The following is a 17868-nucleotide window of genomic DNA, read 5'->3' on the forward strand; positions in this document are numbered from 1 at the left end:
ACACAGGGGTATTTTGGTCATTTTTTTCTCAAAAATTTTGAAACTGGCTAAAACGTAATATACAAGTACAAAACACATAATTTATATTCAAAATGAGTTTAAAAGTCTAAAATCTTCATTTAAAACGAAATTACGATTATTTGAATATAATAAGAAAATAAAAGAAATATTAAGTAAAATATTCTATTTTCTTATAAAACAATATTTATAGAGTTATACGTGAATAATTTTTATAACGTAAAAGTTAAATAAATTTATACATACTTAAATACAGTAAGTCAAAATATTTAATTTAATTTACAATAACAAGAGTGCCCCCGAATAAACAAAAGTAAAGATGACTGTGAACCTACGGTTTGGAAAATGCAGATCCCACTGTAGTCCTCGATGAGATCAGCTATCTACAGTCTATACTGAACCTGAAATAGGTGGAAAGGAGTTGGGTGAGATTTTAAAATCTCAATGAGTAAACAAACATCATCATAAACATCTAGAGTTAAGTACATGGAGACAATAAAGTAAATCATCATAAACTGGGTTATACAATTAGAACACATCTCGTTCAAAATACGTAAAAAGGCTTATGAATCTCATAAAAATCTAGGCTTGTGCCATAAATCCATTCTCGGGGACACCTTGGCCGAGGCATCCTACCGAGACCGCCAAGGCTATTAAAATTCACATTTCACATAAATCATGTTTTTGTTTTGAAAACATAGCCGTTCCTTGGCGTTGGCTGAGTTTCCCCTCACGTGGTGGTTTAGCGTGAAGTGAACCCTAAACTTTACCCCAGGAGATACCCTACGCGCCTCTCCGTTCGAGGTAAGAATATAATGGGGTTTACCGTGCCCCTCTAAAAGGCTGGTCCACAGAAACCCCCTACTGCAGTGATTAATTAATATATAATCCACCATATAATAAAACTCAATAACATGATATGGCAATTTTGTAATTCGTAGTTTTTCAAGGTAACCAAACAATTCGCATTTCAATACAATTGCCAACTAGCCAATCATGCTCGATTTATCATAAGCCAGTTAATTTAAACAATCAAATTGCCACAATTAACAGTCTCCGTGTACTCTATTTTTCAAAATCACTATTAATTTCAAAACAATTTATAAATTAATTTCATTGAAACACATTTATTCATAAAACATGAAAATTTACCTTTTTAAATTTCTTTTTTCATAGAATTCATGAAAGCATCTAAAAACCACCCTAGATAATTAAAATGACAGTAAGTTTACTCACAATGTCTAGAATGCAGACTTTTGAAGCACTCTGTCTATTGGTCCTCGGATGTAATTTCCTTGCCTTTATCGGAGGACTCACCACCTTGACACAGTACAAAATCAAGAGTTTTCACCAAGTTGGTACTAAATCAAAATTAAACTAATTTAGACTACCAATGCATGATATGGAATGCAAAAATGCACTGGTAACTATCTAAACCCGGTATTGGCCTAATTCGTCTTATCACCCGATTAAATTCCTAACGGTTCCGTTTAAACTCCAATTTAATTCTTTTTAGTTTCTATACCTCAATTGCACCCAAATTAACTTAATGTCCCTCAGTGTGGTGCAAATTATCAGTCCCAATAGTAAATTACGAAAATACCCCTAATAGGTAAAAATTCGTATTTTTGCTCCGAAAATTTCCATTATTTTTCTAGGCTCATAATTCATTATTCCTTAACTAATTCTCCTAGAATAAAATCAAACTCATCCTCACTCACTACATGGTAAATTCAGCCATTAATGGTTGGGGGAGAAAATAAATTCTTTTCTTGTTGTTTTGTTTCTAAATATGCTAAACTAACTAAAAACACTAACATAAATTAAAATCAAATAAATCCAACAACTTTCTCTCTCCTAACCCATTTTTTCAGAATTGAATTCATCATGAAAACATGTAATTTAATCATGGAAAATAAAGAGAAATGCTTGGGAATAAGAAAACTCAAGCTTAACAGAAAAAACTCACCTTTTTCACTTAATTTCCTTGAAAATTCACACTTTTTCTTTGATTTTCTCTCTCTAGGGTTTTGTTTTTGTTTTCTCTCTCTTCTTGCTGGTTTGGCCGGCCATGGGGTGGAAGATGGGCTGATTTTGTGCCTTTTAAAAAGGAAAATAATAAATTAATAAAGGCATAACACATGGCATCATGTCATTGGCCCGTTTTTAAAATTTTAAAAATTTAAACATTTTATCTCCACCACATGTTTAGTCAAGGGTCAAAGATGAAGACAAAGGAAGACCATGTGCTGGAAAAAATATCCTGGTGGTGGAAAATTACTATTTTGCCCCTGAGGTGGCAAAATTACCATTTTACCCCTATACTCTAAATTATACCGAAATTAAACTTTTTCACTTCTAAACCTCAAATCATACTTCAATAAGTCAAATTATACTCCAATAAGTCAAATGGGGTCAAAAAAATCTTTTCTAAAATTCCCATTTTGTCCCCAGGTGGCAAATGACCATTTTACCCCTAGTTAGTGAAAATTTCGATTTGACTCCAAATTGATCCTCAAACTCCAAATTACCATTTTAAGTCATCCATGAACTGTGAAACTCTTAATCTCATCTTAAAATTCCTATTTGATCTAGTTCGAGGATTAAATAAACTTTGTTGTACCTCTAGGTACAATACCGACTTTTGTAAATTTTTCGGGACTCTCCTAGCATGCAATCATGCTATCATCACATGTATGTCATGAATAGTATTTTATAAGGTCGGGCTTTACATCAAGTGAGGCATAATAAGCTATTTCGGGTACCAAGGAGACAAGATAAAATTTTTAGAATAAAATAATATTTAGCCGGATGTCGAAGTCAATCAAGAAGAAGGATCATATGGTTGATCCAAGTGGGGGAGAAGATGACAAGCCCGACTCTATAAAAATATTTGTCATGACATACATGTGATGGATAGCATGTTTGCATGTTAAGAGAGTCCCAAAAAATTTACAAAAGTCGGTATTGTACCTAGACGTACAACAAAGTTGATTTAAGCCTCGAACTAGATCAAATAGAGAATTTACGATGAAATTAAGAATTTTAAAGTCTCAAAATGGTTTAATATGGTGATTCGAAGTTCGAGGATCAATTTGGAGTCAAATCAGAATTTAAGCTATCTAGGGGCAAAATGATCATTTACCACCTGGAGACAAAATGGGAATTTTAGAAAAGATTTTTTTGGCTCCATTTGACTTATTGGAGTATAATTTGACTTATTGGAGTAAGATTTGAGGTTTAGAAGTGAAAAATTTTAATTTCGGTATAATTTGGAGTAAATGAGTAAAATGGTAATTTTGCCACCTCAGGGGCAAAATTGTAATTTTCCACCACCAAGACATTTTTTCAGCACATGGTCTTCATTTATCCTCATTTTGACCATTGACTAATTGTGTGGTGGAGATAAAAAGGATTAAAATTTTAAAATTTTAAAAATGGACCAATAAGAAAATGCCATGTGTCATACCTTTATTATTTCATTGTTTCTTTATAAAAAAGCATAAAATTAGCTCATTTTCTTCATATGGCCGGCCAAGCAAGGAAGAGAGAGAAAGCGAGGAAGAACAAAGGAAAAAACAAGAAAACCTAGGTGGAAAATTCAAAGAAAAATTGATGAAATCAAGGAAACAAGCTAGGTAAGTTAGAATTTCTTTAGTTCTCCTTGATACCTAGCTTACCCATGCTTTTGTTCTTGATTTTCATGGTTGAATATTGAGTTATTATGATGAATTCAATTCTGAAAAATGGGTTAGGAGAGAGAAAATTGTTAGATTAATTTGATTTTAAGTTATGTTAGTGTTTTAAGTTAGTTTAGCATATTTAGAAACAAAACAACAAGAAAAGAATTTATTTTCTCCCACAACCCTTAACGGCCGAATTTACCATTTGTTGAGTGAGGATGAATTTGATTTTCATTCTAGGAGAATTGATTAAGAAATGATGAATTATGAGCCTAGAAAAATAATGATAATTTTCAGAGTAAAAATATGAATTTTTACCCACTAGGGGTATTTTCGTAATTTGCTATTGAGACTGATAAATTGAATCTCATTCACAGTCATTGAGGTAATTTAGTTATAATTGGAGTGTAGAAAGTGAGAAGAATTGATTTGGAGTTAAATTAGAGATAATAGGCCGAATTAGGTCAACACCGCATTTAAGCGGTAGTTGGATAAGTTGTATATCATATCATGCATATATACCAAGCCTGAATTGATTTTATAATGGTCATGCATTGATGTGGTGAATTATGTATTATACATTGTGGATAGGTGGTGACCAAAGTAAAAGTACAGAGATTGTGCTTGGAGACTGGGATTAGGAGTACATCGACTCCTAGAACTGTGAGTGAACTTATTATCGTCTTAATTATCTAGAGTAGATTTATACAACGGTATGATTTTATGGAAAATGGGTTTAAATGGTAAATTGCAATGTTTTAAGAGAAGTTGTGATTTTATCAAATGATTTTATAAATTTTCTGGAAAATCGAATATTGGTTTTGAAAATAGAGTAATTGGAGACTGCCAATTTGTGTTGCAAATTTATGGTTTTGAATTAAATGGCTTATGACAATAAATGAGCATGAATGGCTAAGCTGATTTTGGTATTAGAATTATTTATACTGTGTATTCAGTCTTGAGAGGCTAGGTTGTAATAAATTGCCATGTCATGCTAGAATGAATTTTATTGATTGGTGGATTATATATTAATTATTTACTGCATAGGGGGTTCCGTGGACCAGCCTATTAGAAGGGCACGGTAAACTCCATTATATTATTACCTCGAACGGAGAGGCGCGTAGGGTATCTCCTAAGGTAAAGCTTAAGGTTCACTTCACGCCAAACCACCACGTGAAGGGGAACTCAGCCAACGTCAAGGAACGACTATATTTTTCTCAAACTAAAATATATTTTAAGTGTATACAAAATTTTAGCAGCCTTGGTGGACTCAGTTAGATGCCCGCGCAAGGTATCATCGAGTATGAGTTTTGGCACGAGCCAAAGTTTTAAGAAATTCATAAGCCAAGTTGATTACTCGATTTTTATGGATTGATTTTATTTGTTTGAAATGAGTTGAAAGGTAATGAAATTACAGTATGATGATTTATTTTAATTATCTCCATTTACTCGGCTTTAGATACTTTAGATAGTATCTGTTTACTCACTGGGATTTTATAATCTCACCACCCTCATTTCCTCACATTTTAGGCTCGGGGAATTCCATAGTTAGCTGACTTTGACAAGGACCTTCATTTGGACTCGAATCTATAAAAGCTGTAGGTTTCCAGCTTCCGATGCATTTTGGATAGATGTGGGCCCATGTGTCACTGTAAAGAAATTTTATGCTTTGGTTATTTGCTTTATAGTATATATGACTATAATTAACTTTTACGCTATAAGAATTATGTACCGATAGTTTTACGAAAATTATTTTACAAGAAAATAGTTATTTTATTGAATATTTTTATTATATTCAAATGGTCAAATTTTCATTTCAAATGAACGTTTTAGATACTTAATTTTTTTTTAAATCATTAAATATATATTTTCGGCTTACCTACTACATTTTTAGCAAGTTTTGAGGTTTTCGACAAAAATGACAAAAATGCCCCTGTGAGCCAAAAAAAATATGTTATGTTATGATTTGGAAATGATTTGTAATCCTTCGTATTTTGATTATTTGATAACTATTGCTCACCAGGGAAGTGCGAAAGCTGATACGAGAGCCTTGCGAGGTTTCGATCGACATTCGGGGTGAAGAATGTTTGTCGAGGCTTCGCGACGGTTGTCACGGGCTCGATGGGGAGTTCCGGGTCGTGACATATATTTTCTCTGTTTGCTCTGCTTTGGTGTTATTTCTCTTTCAAAAAAACTTTTACATGGTATAAGAGCTTTTCTGGGACAAGATAAACGATCTCTTCTTGTTCCTAAGTCACAAAGAAAACAAAACAACCTTGCTTCATTAAAACATGGCATCAAATGGCAGCACTTCACCTATCTCACCACCAATCTTCAATGGTGATGACAATGCTATTTAGGCAGGAAAATACCACTTTAATATATATATATATATATATATATATATATATATATATATTGTTAATGCTCAATTTTGGCTAACCATTATTTCTTGAAGTATTGTGTTACAGAGTAAGAATAAACGTGGAACAGCTATTTCATACGAAGAAGTGAAGGTAACTTAAAACGAGTAGAAAGGTTCATGAGTTATCTTCACATTTAAGAGTTTGGTTTTGTGGCTCAAATATGAAGGTAGTTAAAATGATTCCTTTTAATCTTTTTTTTGAAGTACATGTGCGTTACCCAAATTTTACGCATTACATGCTCATTTTCCTAACATCTAATAAGCCATTCCTTAATGTGCTCTTCGATGACCAGAACGTTCTCCCATGATTGAGCTCAACATTTAATAAGTCATTCTTTAATGTGCTCTTCCATGACAAGCACGCTCTCTCATGATTGAACTTAGAGGCAGACGTACATGTAATATAATGGTGTCATATGACACCACTTATTGACTAAAATGTCAAAAATTTCTACTTATTGTACTACTTATGTTAAAGTTTTATGTAATTAATGATGCTAATGAACCCACTAATTTTTTTATAATATTATAAGAAATGTGGTTAAAAAATCCAAGTTAAAGTAGATTTATTAAAAAATAATTTATATATTAATATTTAAATACTACATAAAAAGATAAAAAAAAAATTTTATAATTTAAGATTTTATTAAAAAGGTCAAAACCTAAACTACTCTCTCTCTTCAAAAATTCAAGTCCTACTCTTGAGACTCGTAATGATGCTTCCTCTTCTCAATCCTTGACTATGTTTTTCACTTTCTTAAAATGATTCATTTAGAATTCAATTGTAAGTAATTTCAACTCAAATTAAGTTTTTAAATACTTCATATCTAAATATTTTTTGATTAATTGAATAGTTTGGGTTCATAATTATAATTTAGCTAATAGAAAATAGTATTGCATGTCAGATAATATCTTGAAAATAATATCTTGAAATGATATGTCTTTCTTTTTGTATTTATTTTATAGATATATTGTTTGATTATTTGAATTTTGTATTTAACTTTATATGGTTTGTGGATGCTTATATTTAGTTTTGATGAATGAATAAAAAATTATCATATTGTTAGTTGTTGAACTTAATAATCTGACACCACTCAGAAAAACTCTTAGGTCCGTCCCTGATTGAGCTTAACATCTAATAACCGTTCTTTATCGTGCTCTTCTATGACAAAAATATTCTCCCATGATTGAACGTGTGCTTTCCTTTTCCTAACTACTCCTAAGAAAACGCACCTATTTAGTATAAATATAGGAGTTTGGAAAGTTGGAAGACAATCAAAAACTCAGCAAAAGACTACCTTCAAAACTCTCTTAAATATTCCCTCTACTTAGCCTTTTCCTTCCACCAAGCTTCACCGCTTTCTCTAACTTCCTTTATTCCTTATCACTTGCCACTAGAGCACTTACGCTTCAAGGATTGCTTCACCTTCCTCTCTACCACCTTTAATGTATTCAGTTTCACTTATTGCAACACATCATCTCTCCTACTAGAAAAACCCTATACATTTTGGCTACACCACTTTGAAGGATTGATTACATTAAGTGAAAAAGTTGCTGAAAAATTTCTATCAGAAAATATGGAGAGTTCTCTTGACAACCAAAAAACACCCATCCCCATCCCCACTTATGTCTAAGAGCTTAGGAAAATACTCCAAGTGTCCCAAGAAAAGATGCAAGTGCAAAAGGAAAACAACAAGCAGTTGATGGAGACCATCGTCCAATTTGCATCTTTAATTGCAACAACCTCTCAACCCATGCCACTCCATAATGGAAAAAATGCCACTAACATGGTCAACAATACGAATGTAAATGGAGAAAGCAAGATTGACTCATGTTGTCGATTTATCATGTAAGTGTATGCATCGTAACAAGTAATATAATAGTAAGTACAGTGTCGAATCCCATAGAGAATTGCATCAATTTTTGCTAAATACTAAAATTAATACAACCTAATCTGATCCAAACAATCGAATTACTGTGATTAAATAAAAGCAAAACTAAAACTAAATAATAACTAAATTAAATCTAAAAGCTAATGGAAAAAACTTTACTAGAAAAATTCAATTAATAAAAAGCCTAAGATTATAATATTTCTAAACATTTCATCTGAATCTTGTTTCTTTCTCTAAACTTACTTTAATAGATTGAGTTGCTAAAATAGAGTCTCAATTTATTTATAAGTCTCTGTCGAGGTTTTTGTAAAAATATTTCTCCTAGTTAATTTACTATATGTCTTTGTAAATTCAACTGAAGAATGATTCATTAAGTTCATGCTCTGATCTTGGTTGCATATGACACATGACATAGGTATATGTCAATCCTATATGCAAATCAAATCACCAAATCAACTAAGTGAAATTAAACATATGTTATTCCATCCATAGCCTAATCTACACTCCCTTCGTCAAGTTGTATTTATATATCCAACTCAATATAATTAGTGATCAAGCAATTAGAATCATTAAACATCGAATTAAATAAATTACACATATTCCATTGAAAATAAGTAAGAGAGATAAAGTATTCAAATTACATGTTGAGTTTAATCATAATCCTAAAAAAAGTAAATTAATTCATAATATCTACTAAAAACATCATCTAAAGCAAATTAACCATCAATCTAAGTTAAAGAAAGTGAAAAAAGAACTAAAGTAGAGAGAGAAATAAACATTTGTTAGATCTCATGTCTTCAATATTTTTCCTTGCTTTCTTTTTTTGTTGGTGGCTTCTTTTTCTCCAGAAAAGTTGCTTAAAATGGCACTTTAAATTGCTCTCAAAAGCCCCCTTTAAATAGCCCTCAAAACCCTAATTTTATAAAAAATAAAAAAAAAGTGAATGCTAGGATATCAGAAGGGCGTCATGTCCTTGCTTCTCGGGCATCACAACCTTGATTCCTTGGACTACAGTATGATGTTTTTTCTTCATAGGCGTCGCAACCTTGGCTCCTTAGGCAATGCAACCTTGTGCATTTTGGCTACAGTATGATATTTGGTGCAAATTCCACTGTCATCCATTCTTTTCCAATGTGATTTTCACCTCGATCTGATCAAACTGGGTAAAGTAGTCAACATGAAAGTTGTAGCTTTGTCTCTTAGCTTTCCAATGAATTAATAATCACATCAATTGAACTACTGTAGCAAGAATTATGCTTAAAATACTACAGTATGTATGAACAAAGCTATCACCGTACTTCGAATTATCACCAAATAAGGTCTTTTAATCAAATTTCCTACACAAGCAATAAAATTGATCAACAATAACTAAATTTAAAGTAATTTAAATCAATTTAATATAAAATTAAACTAAAAAAACTTAAACTAAACTACTCAACATGCATTGAACTTAATTAAGAAAAACAACTAAAATACTTAATTTCGAAACCAAAATCTCAATGACTTAGCTACTTAATAACTCTATTATCTCTATAAAATAAAGTTATCAACTCACTCCTTAATACCACCAATCCCTCTATTGTTAGCAATCTTGTCACCGCAACTCTTTCAACCAATGCTCAGAGCTTTGCCGCAAAGGACGAGCTTGAAAAGTTACTTGATTAAAAGAACAAAAGTCTCAACTTCTCAGAGTTTGACTTGAAGCTACCCTATCCTACCAAAATAGCAGCCAAGCCATACCTCAAGGATTACACCAGCTTGAAATTCAAACAATTCAATGGCAAGACCGATGATGCTCGAGAACATCTCATGAAGTTTGTGAAAACCTTGAGAGTAGTAGGCTTAAATGACGATTTAAAGTTAAAGAAGTTCTTTAAGTCCCTTGTTGAGAAAACTTACACCCGGTACGTTAATCTCACTTATGGTTCAGTTGACTCTTGGAACCAGACGTGTAAGATGTTTGAGAAAAAGTTCTTTTCTCTACTCAAAAGAATGTGACCTTTATTGATTTGAGAAGAGAACATCAAAAGTTAAGAAAAGATCTTATGGAGTACATCTAGCAATTTAAAGAATGAGTATTGGATATACAAGATTCTCATGATGAATAGGAGCTAGTTAAAGTTTGCATCTAAGGTATGTTCAATGAATATAAAGTGCATTTGGAAAACTTACCTTTACTTACTTTTGCCATTTTAGTCAAAATTGCATGGTAGACTAATAATACAATCTTTGAGCAAAAAGAGTTAATCATTTCAATAAAAGAAACATCCCAACTGGGAACACAATCCAAGAAAGAGGTAGGAAAAGAAAAGATCATTGAGAAAACTTTAGGCCAAGGTGGGACAACTTTAAAAGAAGACAATATGAAGAGATTGCTGCATTACCTAGATTCTTAGTTTCACTTGACAGGGTAAGGGCAGTCCTTTAAGAATAAATTAGAGATAGATAAATAAATTTACCTTATGTATCGCAACCGCCAATGGTAGAAAAGAAGTTCAATCTGTGGTATTGTGATTATCATTACGCGATAGGTCATCCATTTGCTAAATGTAGGAACATGCATAAGATATTTTACAACAAGACACAAGCAAGAGAAGTCTTGATTGGAAAGAAAAAGATTCAAAATAACCCACTCCCTACTCATCTAAATGCCCAAGGATATTTAAGGGTAATTATTAATGTTCAAGAAGAGCTTACCTCTTCTTCCAATCAAGAAAAGGACACATATGCGACTACTATGGTTACCTCTTCCATTGTTGGCTCACTTATGAAGACACCTAGCTTCAAGCATTTCTTTGACCAACTTGGCTTTTAAGGACTCAAGGAAAAAGGCAACCATAACGTTAATATAAATAGTCGATTCATAACATAGGGAGTGCAGCTTGATGGAATGACCTATGAGAAAATGACAAGCAGATATGAGAACGCTATAGTGTTCACAGAAATAAACATGTGCACAACACACTTCTATCACAACAAACCGCTCCTTGTGGAGAGCAATGTCAATGGATACCCATTTTACTTTAAAGGCTGTGAAGATAGATCTGGAGTACTTGTGTCGTCCCATGACTATTACTCCCTTCGAGAACAAAGAAATCAAAACTTTGGGACAAGTCATGGTGAGCTTCAAGATGGGACCTATTCAAGACCAGACATGCTTCCACGTTATCGAAATTGATGTGCCTTATCATATCTTCATTGGAAAGAAATTCCTGCACACTCATAATATCATTCCCTCATTGCACCACCAATGCATGAAAGGGTACAAAAAATCCTCATTTCAACAGCTAAGACATCGTTTAAACACCATGAGGTAAGTTACAATAAAGCTTTTTTCTTTAAAAAACTAACATAGAAGGCAAAACTACCATAGCTAGAACCAGAAACATTCCACTTCCACTATAGGAAAATTAGTCCCAAAAAGCGAAAAAAATCAATTCAAAGAAAAATAAGTATAGACGAAAAGAAGATGCCTAAAAAAAAGGGAAAATCTAATTGGAATAAGCTCCTATGCCAACGAAAATAGGAAAATGGTTTACTACTTATGATTAGGTGCGAAGGCTGAAGAAGCATCATCTTTTGACCCCTTATCACATGTACCACTTGATATACCATTGTTCTATCTTCAAGTGAAAAAAAGTAAAGAGGCACATGAAGCATCACTTGTAGCAGAATGGCTTCAAGAATAACCAAAGCCACAAGGTAATGAGTTGGAGGAGCAAAACTTGGCTAAAGAAAGAGAAACTCCTAAGCCACTTTTTATAAGTAAGAACCTTTCAGAAGAATAGAAAATAACAATGGTTCAGCAATTAAAAGAATCCCAAGATGTGTTCACTTGGATGCATGAGAAAATGCCCGAATTAGATGAAAAACTTGTCACTCATGAGTTGCACATCTCTCTTGAAACCAAACCAGTGAAGCAGCATGCACAAGTATTCTGTCATGAAGCAGAAAACTAGATACATGAGGAAATCAACAAACTCCTTAAAGATGGGTTTATCAAGCTGATTTATCACTCAACTTGGCTAGCTAATGTGGTTCCCCGTTAAAAAAATGAATGGAGCAATTCAAGTGTGCATGGATTTCAAAAATGTAAATAAAGTTTGTCCTAAGGACGATTTTCCTCTTCCGAACATTGGTACTATTGTGGATCTTAAAGTTGGTCATGAGATGTTCTCGTTCATGGATGGGTTCAGTGGATATAACCAGATAAGGATGGCACCTAGTGATGTAGAGAAGATAGCCTTCAAAACTCCATTTGGTAACATTTACTACACAATTATGCCATTCGGGTTGAAGAATGCAGGTGCAACCTATCAGCGTGCCATAACAGCAATTTTCCATGACATGATGCATGATTGTTTAGATGACATAGTGGTGAAGTCCAAGAAAGCTCTAGATCATCTTGAAGACTTGAGAAGAGTGTTTAGGGGATGTCAAGAATACAAGCTACATATGAATTCTTTGAAGTGTGCCTTTAGAGTAACAGCTAGTAAGTTTTTAGGCTTTGTGGTTCACAAGAAAAGCATAAATGTGGATCTTGCATAAGTAAAGGTTATTTAGTATGTGCCACGCCCATCGAATCAAAATTAACTCAAAAACTTGTTAGGAAAAGTTTCTTACATCCGAAGGTTTATTCCAGCCTTAGGGGAAATCATTATGCCCTTCCAAGCTCTTCTCAAGAAAGGGGTTCCATTTTCATGAGGTGTATAGCAATAACAAGCCTACAAGAAAATAAAAGGTATTTTTTATTCTCCCAAGACAATGACTATGTTGATCTAAGGGAAACCAATGATGTTGTACCTTATGATAACTCCACACTTAGTTTGTACTTTACTTGTTTAAGAAATGGACTGGCAAGAATGACTTGTGTATTATCTGAGCAAATGTTTGCATGGGAGTGAATTGAACTACCACTGATGGAAAAGTATTATCTTGCATTGATGGATGAAACTCAAAAGCTTCGCCACTACTTCTTGGCTCACAAACTTAAAGTGGTAACCAAGACAAATCCAATCAAATTTTTGCTCTCTTGGCCAGCTTTATTTGAGAGAATAGTAAAATGGCTTTTCTTACTCGAAGAGTTTAACATTTCAGTTATGCAACCTAAGCTGATTAAGTCTTAAGCTCTCTCAGATTTGTTGGCGCATTTCTCTTTTCAATTTAAAAAGGTAATACTTGATTCCATTCCAAGAGAACTCCACAAGGTAAGCACTTCAACATCAATAGTCTTGTCTTAAGTGTTCAAAACTTTCAGATGTGCGCAAGTGTCATTTTGTAAGAACTGCTAACGATTGGCATAAACCTTACATCAACTTCCTTCAAAATGGAGTCCTTTCAACAAATTTCCAAGACACAAGACAATTGAAGAGAAGAGTTCAATGCTTTTTAAAGAAAGTAAATTTTTCCAAGTATCATTTGTGAGACATCCACTGAAGTGTGTTTCTCTTGTTGATGTAAATCCCTTATTAAAAGAAGTTCACATCGAAAATAGTGGAGAGCATGAAAAAGGAAAGAAGCTTTATAAGAAGTTGTTGGATCTTGGATACTATTGGCCTACCATGGAAGCAGTCGTGGTAAATTAAGTAAGGAAATTCCATGAATGTCAAGTCCATGGAAACACCATACATACTCCAACTGCAGTACTCCATAACATCATCACACCTTGGCCTTTCCACACTTGGCGTTCAACTTGGTTGAGCCTATCACTCCCCATTTTAGAAGACATACACGGATACTTGCAGCAACTAAGTGCTTCACCAAATGGGTGGAGGATGTTCCTTTGAAAAATGCAATTGAACCGACAGTGGCCAACTTCATTAAAGAGAATATCATATACAGATTTAGAATCCCAAGTGTATTTTGTCGGACAATGGCACACCTTTTATTAACTCTAATGTAAGGGTCTTAACTTTATTAGCTTTAAATTGATTATAATTTTGAAATGACAAAAATAATCAAAATTGTTTGAATGAGTTTTGCATTTAAATTATTCATATTAAAAACTCCCATGCATTTGCTTTTGAAATGTCTAAGCACTTAACATAATTTTAAAGATATTACTCTCTTAAATTTAAGGGTGTTTTGTCATCATATGTTTTATTAGCTTTTAATGATAGTGTATTTGAATTTATTTTAATGATTACTCAACTGATATTCAACCATACAGATTTTTCATATACATACATATTTGCACATATTTAAACTTAAAACATGTCTTAGTTTTAAGCATAGGTTATGGCATAATTACAGCCTTGAGAGTATGTCTTTGACACATAAAATAATCTTGAGATATGTAAAACAAACATACAGGTTTACTGAATAAACCATAAAGTATGTATCTTGCATGCATGAGCTGCATAAGGAAGAGAATGAAGTGACTGAAAAACGAATACGAAACATGAATATAGGCCATTAAGGATGTGTTGTTATTTATTGCTACATTACCACATTTACTTTATGTTAATAAGATTCAATGACATATATGATTATAGTTGGCGCTATATCTTAATAGACGTAATTGCTGTTATTTTCCTATATCATAAATCTTATTGGACAGAAAGATTAAAGTATGTCTCAAGACTAATTATTTTGTTGTTAAATGGAGCTCACAAAGTTTTAAGTTGTCTTAGCGTATGAGTCATTTTCAAGAAAATTATTTTCAAAATTTAAAATTTAAATAATGTAGTTAATGTCGAGGCATTGTAAAAACACCTGGGCATTGTGAAAGATACCAATCATGGCGAGGTTAGAAACCCCATTCAGGTGAATCACTAATCTTGGCAAGGTTGAAAACCCCCACTAAGGTGAAAAATAGCCAAAATCCTACTTTGGTTGGCTAAGCCAAAGATACTAAAACCTTTGACTCTTTAAAAAGAGCCTAGAAAACTAAGCACTCCTACTTAAAAAAATATTATTTATTAACTCTCAACTTGAATATGAGTAATAACTAAGCCTATGGGTCCAATTTATAGTATTATAAGCCCACATCCTAATAAAACTCTATTTCTAGTTGCCTAATACAATTAGAATAATTAACAAAAGAATTAAATAAAATAGGTGTTCTATTCTTAAATAAAACATGACTATCCTAATCAAATACTAATTCTTAAAAGTATTAAAAAAATAAAAAAATTCTAATCTAAATAGAATAAAGAAAATAAATCCTAGATCAACTAAAATTAGAAAATTTAAATAGAATCCTAAACGCTCCTGCGTCATTCTCCTCGGGTCAAAAAAACTCGGCTCCGACGAGCAGGCCTTGACATACTTATTGTAGATGTCTGGATCCATATACTGTCATGGTCCATACCAACCATTTGAATAATTCATCCATTGTTTTGAAGGTTGCCTCCCATGCATCTTCAGGTTGTATTCAAATTTGATGATATCTTTTCTTCAAATCGATTTTCAAAAACACTTTAGAACCAATGAGTTGATCAAGCATGTCATCCAATCGAGGAATGAGAAAATCATACTTAATTATAGTCTTGATAATGGCATGGTTGTCCACAAAGCTTCTTAATAAGTTTTCCATACTTTTGTTGACCAATTTTGTTTGACCATTCTTGGATAAAGGTGAAGATACTTCATTCTCCTTAGAGACTAATAAGAGAAATAAATGGTTTGACTCACAATAAGCTTTGTATAAGCCAAACACAGTGATGAGTGCTTTATCTTCCTCATGTCTCTTTGGTTAGTTTTCTGGCTTTAATGGAGTCAACATAATTTTTACTCCATCTTTAATGAAGGAATAAGTATTCTTATACCTATCATGGTGAGCTCGACAATTATATTACCATGGGCGTCCTAACAACAAGTGGCATGCATCCATTGGGATAAAATCACGCCAAACTTCATCTTCATACTTATTTCCAATAGAGAATTGAACATAACAGCGCTTTGTTACCTTAACTTCGTTTCCTTTTCTTAACCATTGTAGCTTGTAAATATGAGGACGTACTTTAGTTGGAAGTTTCATCTTTTCCACCATGTAGTTGGCAACAACATTCTCACAACTTCCACTATCAATAATGACATTTCAAACCTTCCCTTGGGATGTGCACCTTGTATAGAATATGTTGTCACGAAGCCATCTTTCATCTTCAGTCATCATAACAGTATTGAGGTTACGACGAACAACAAGAGCTTCTCCATTATCAGCAAAAATTTCTTCTATCTGTTTGTTATTGAATATTTTTGGTTCTTCTTTTATTTCATCATCATACTCATCATAAACTGGTTCTAATTTTTCTCAATCCACATAATATTCTTCTTCTACTGAGGAAATAATTCCTCGATTCGGACAATCAGAAGCAATATGCCCAAATCCTTGACATTTAAAACACTTTTTGTTGACATTAGAAGCACGAGTAGAAGTAGTCTCTTTATCATTACTGCTTACAATTTTGGAAGAATTTACCCTTTGAGGCAAAATAGTTGCTAAACTTTGACTTCCACAGTTTGAGATAGATTCTTGTTGTCTAAATGAACTCATTGAGCTTTTCTATGATCGTTGTTTCTCAACCTTTAATGCTAATCTAATGACATAATTTAGGTTCCAATATGGTTGTAGTTGAGCAACATCTGCAATTTCAACATTGAGACCCCCAAGATAACGAGCTACAGTTTGTTCTTCAGGCTCATGGATATCACACTTCATGTGAAGTTGTTCGAACTCCATTATATATTCTTCCACCGACATTGTTTTTTGCCTCAAGTTATGAAATTTGATAACAAAATTTTGTCGATAATGCTCAGGAAGGAACTTACGCTTGAGTTCTTGATGCATCTTATCCCATGTTTTAATCTTGTTACGACCTTATCTTTCTCGTTGCCTTTAGAGATTTTCCCACCAAATAGAAGCGTGTTTCTTCAATTTAATTGCCACAAGCGTTTCACCTTTTCATCGAGAATATCTTTAAGATCGAAAACTCTTTCCACTGTGTAGAGCCAGTCAAGGAAGTCATCAGGATAAATTCTTCCTACAAACTTAGGAATGTCTACTTTGATTCCCAAATCTCTAGTAGCAACAGTTCTCAGGTGATGAATAGGTACTTCTTCATCAGAGGATGAATTTTGATGAAACGGGTTGGTGTCATTCTCTTCATCACTAAAGCTATTATTGTTGATTTGAGCATCACGTCTTACGAGTTACCCTTGTAATTCTTGAATTTGTTGATGTAGTTCTGTAATCTCAATCTCATGATCATCTCTTTGACGATCTTGATGTCTTGGCAGTATTTTATTGTATGGTGATGACGATATGGTGATGTAGAAAAAAAACAAGATGATGATATAATTATAAAGCAATAAATAAAATTACCCAAACAAGGAGTATCGAAACTCGACAGTGAACCTAAACTTATGCAGTGAATAATGATTCTCCAACTCTGATACTAAATTGATGCCGGGGCATTGTAAAAACACCTAGGCATTGTGAAAGACACCAATCCTAGTGAGGTTAGAAACCCCACTAAGATGAATTACCAATCTTGGCAAGGTTGAAAGCCACTAAGGTGAAAAATAACCAAAATCTCACTTTGGTTGGCTAGGCCAAAGCTACTAAAACCTCTTACTCTTTAAAAAGACCTTAGAGAAATAAGCACTCTTACTTAAAAAAATATTATTTATTAACTCTCAACTTGAATGTGAATAATAACTGAGCCTAAGGGTCCTATTTATAGTATTATAGGCCCACATCCTAATAAAACTCTACTTCTAATTACTTAATACAATTAGAATAATTAATGAGGGATTTAAATAAAATATGTGTTATATTCCTAAATAGAACATGACTATCCTAATCAAATACTAATTCTTAAAAGTATTAAAATAAAAATAGAAAAAG

At 33.0% G+C, this 17868-nt stretch overlaps 1 long non-coding RNA gene across 1 annotated transcript; it reads right to left on the minus strand.

Moving 5' to 3' along the window:
* Positions 1-314: 314 nt before the first annotated feature.
* Positions 315-2151, minus strand: LOC148764304 (uncharacterized). Its single transcript, XR_016024450.1, has 3 exons — positions 1988-2151; positions 1255-1338; positions 315-419 (listed from the first exon to the last, which is right to left on the minus strand). It is a non-coding gene; the product is annotated as an uncharacterized LOC148764304 (long non-coding RNA).
* Positions 2152-17868: the final 15717 nt, after the last annotated feature.

The sequence above is a fragment of the Theobroma cacao genome, chromosome 2, assembly GCF_053813885.1.
Source record: "Theobroma cacao isolate CCN51 chromosome 2, ASM5381388v1, whole genome shotgun sequence".
NCBI lineage: Eukaryota > Viridiplantae > Streptophyta > Magnoliopsida > Malvales > Malvaceae > Theobroma > Theobroma cacao.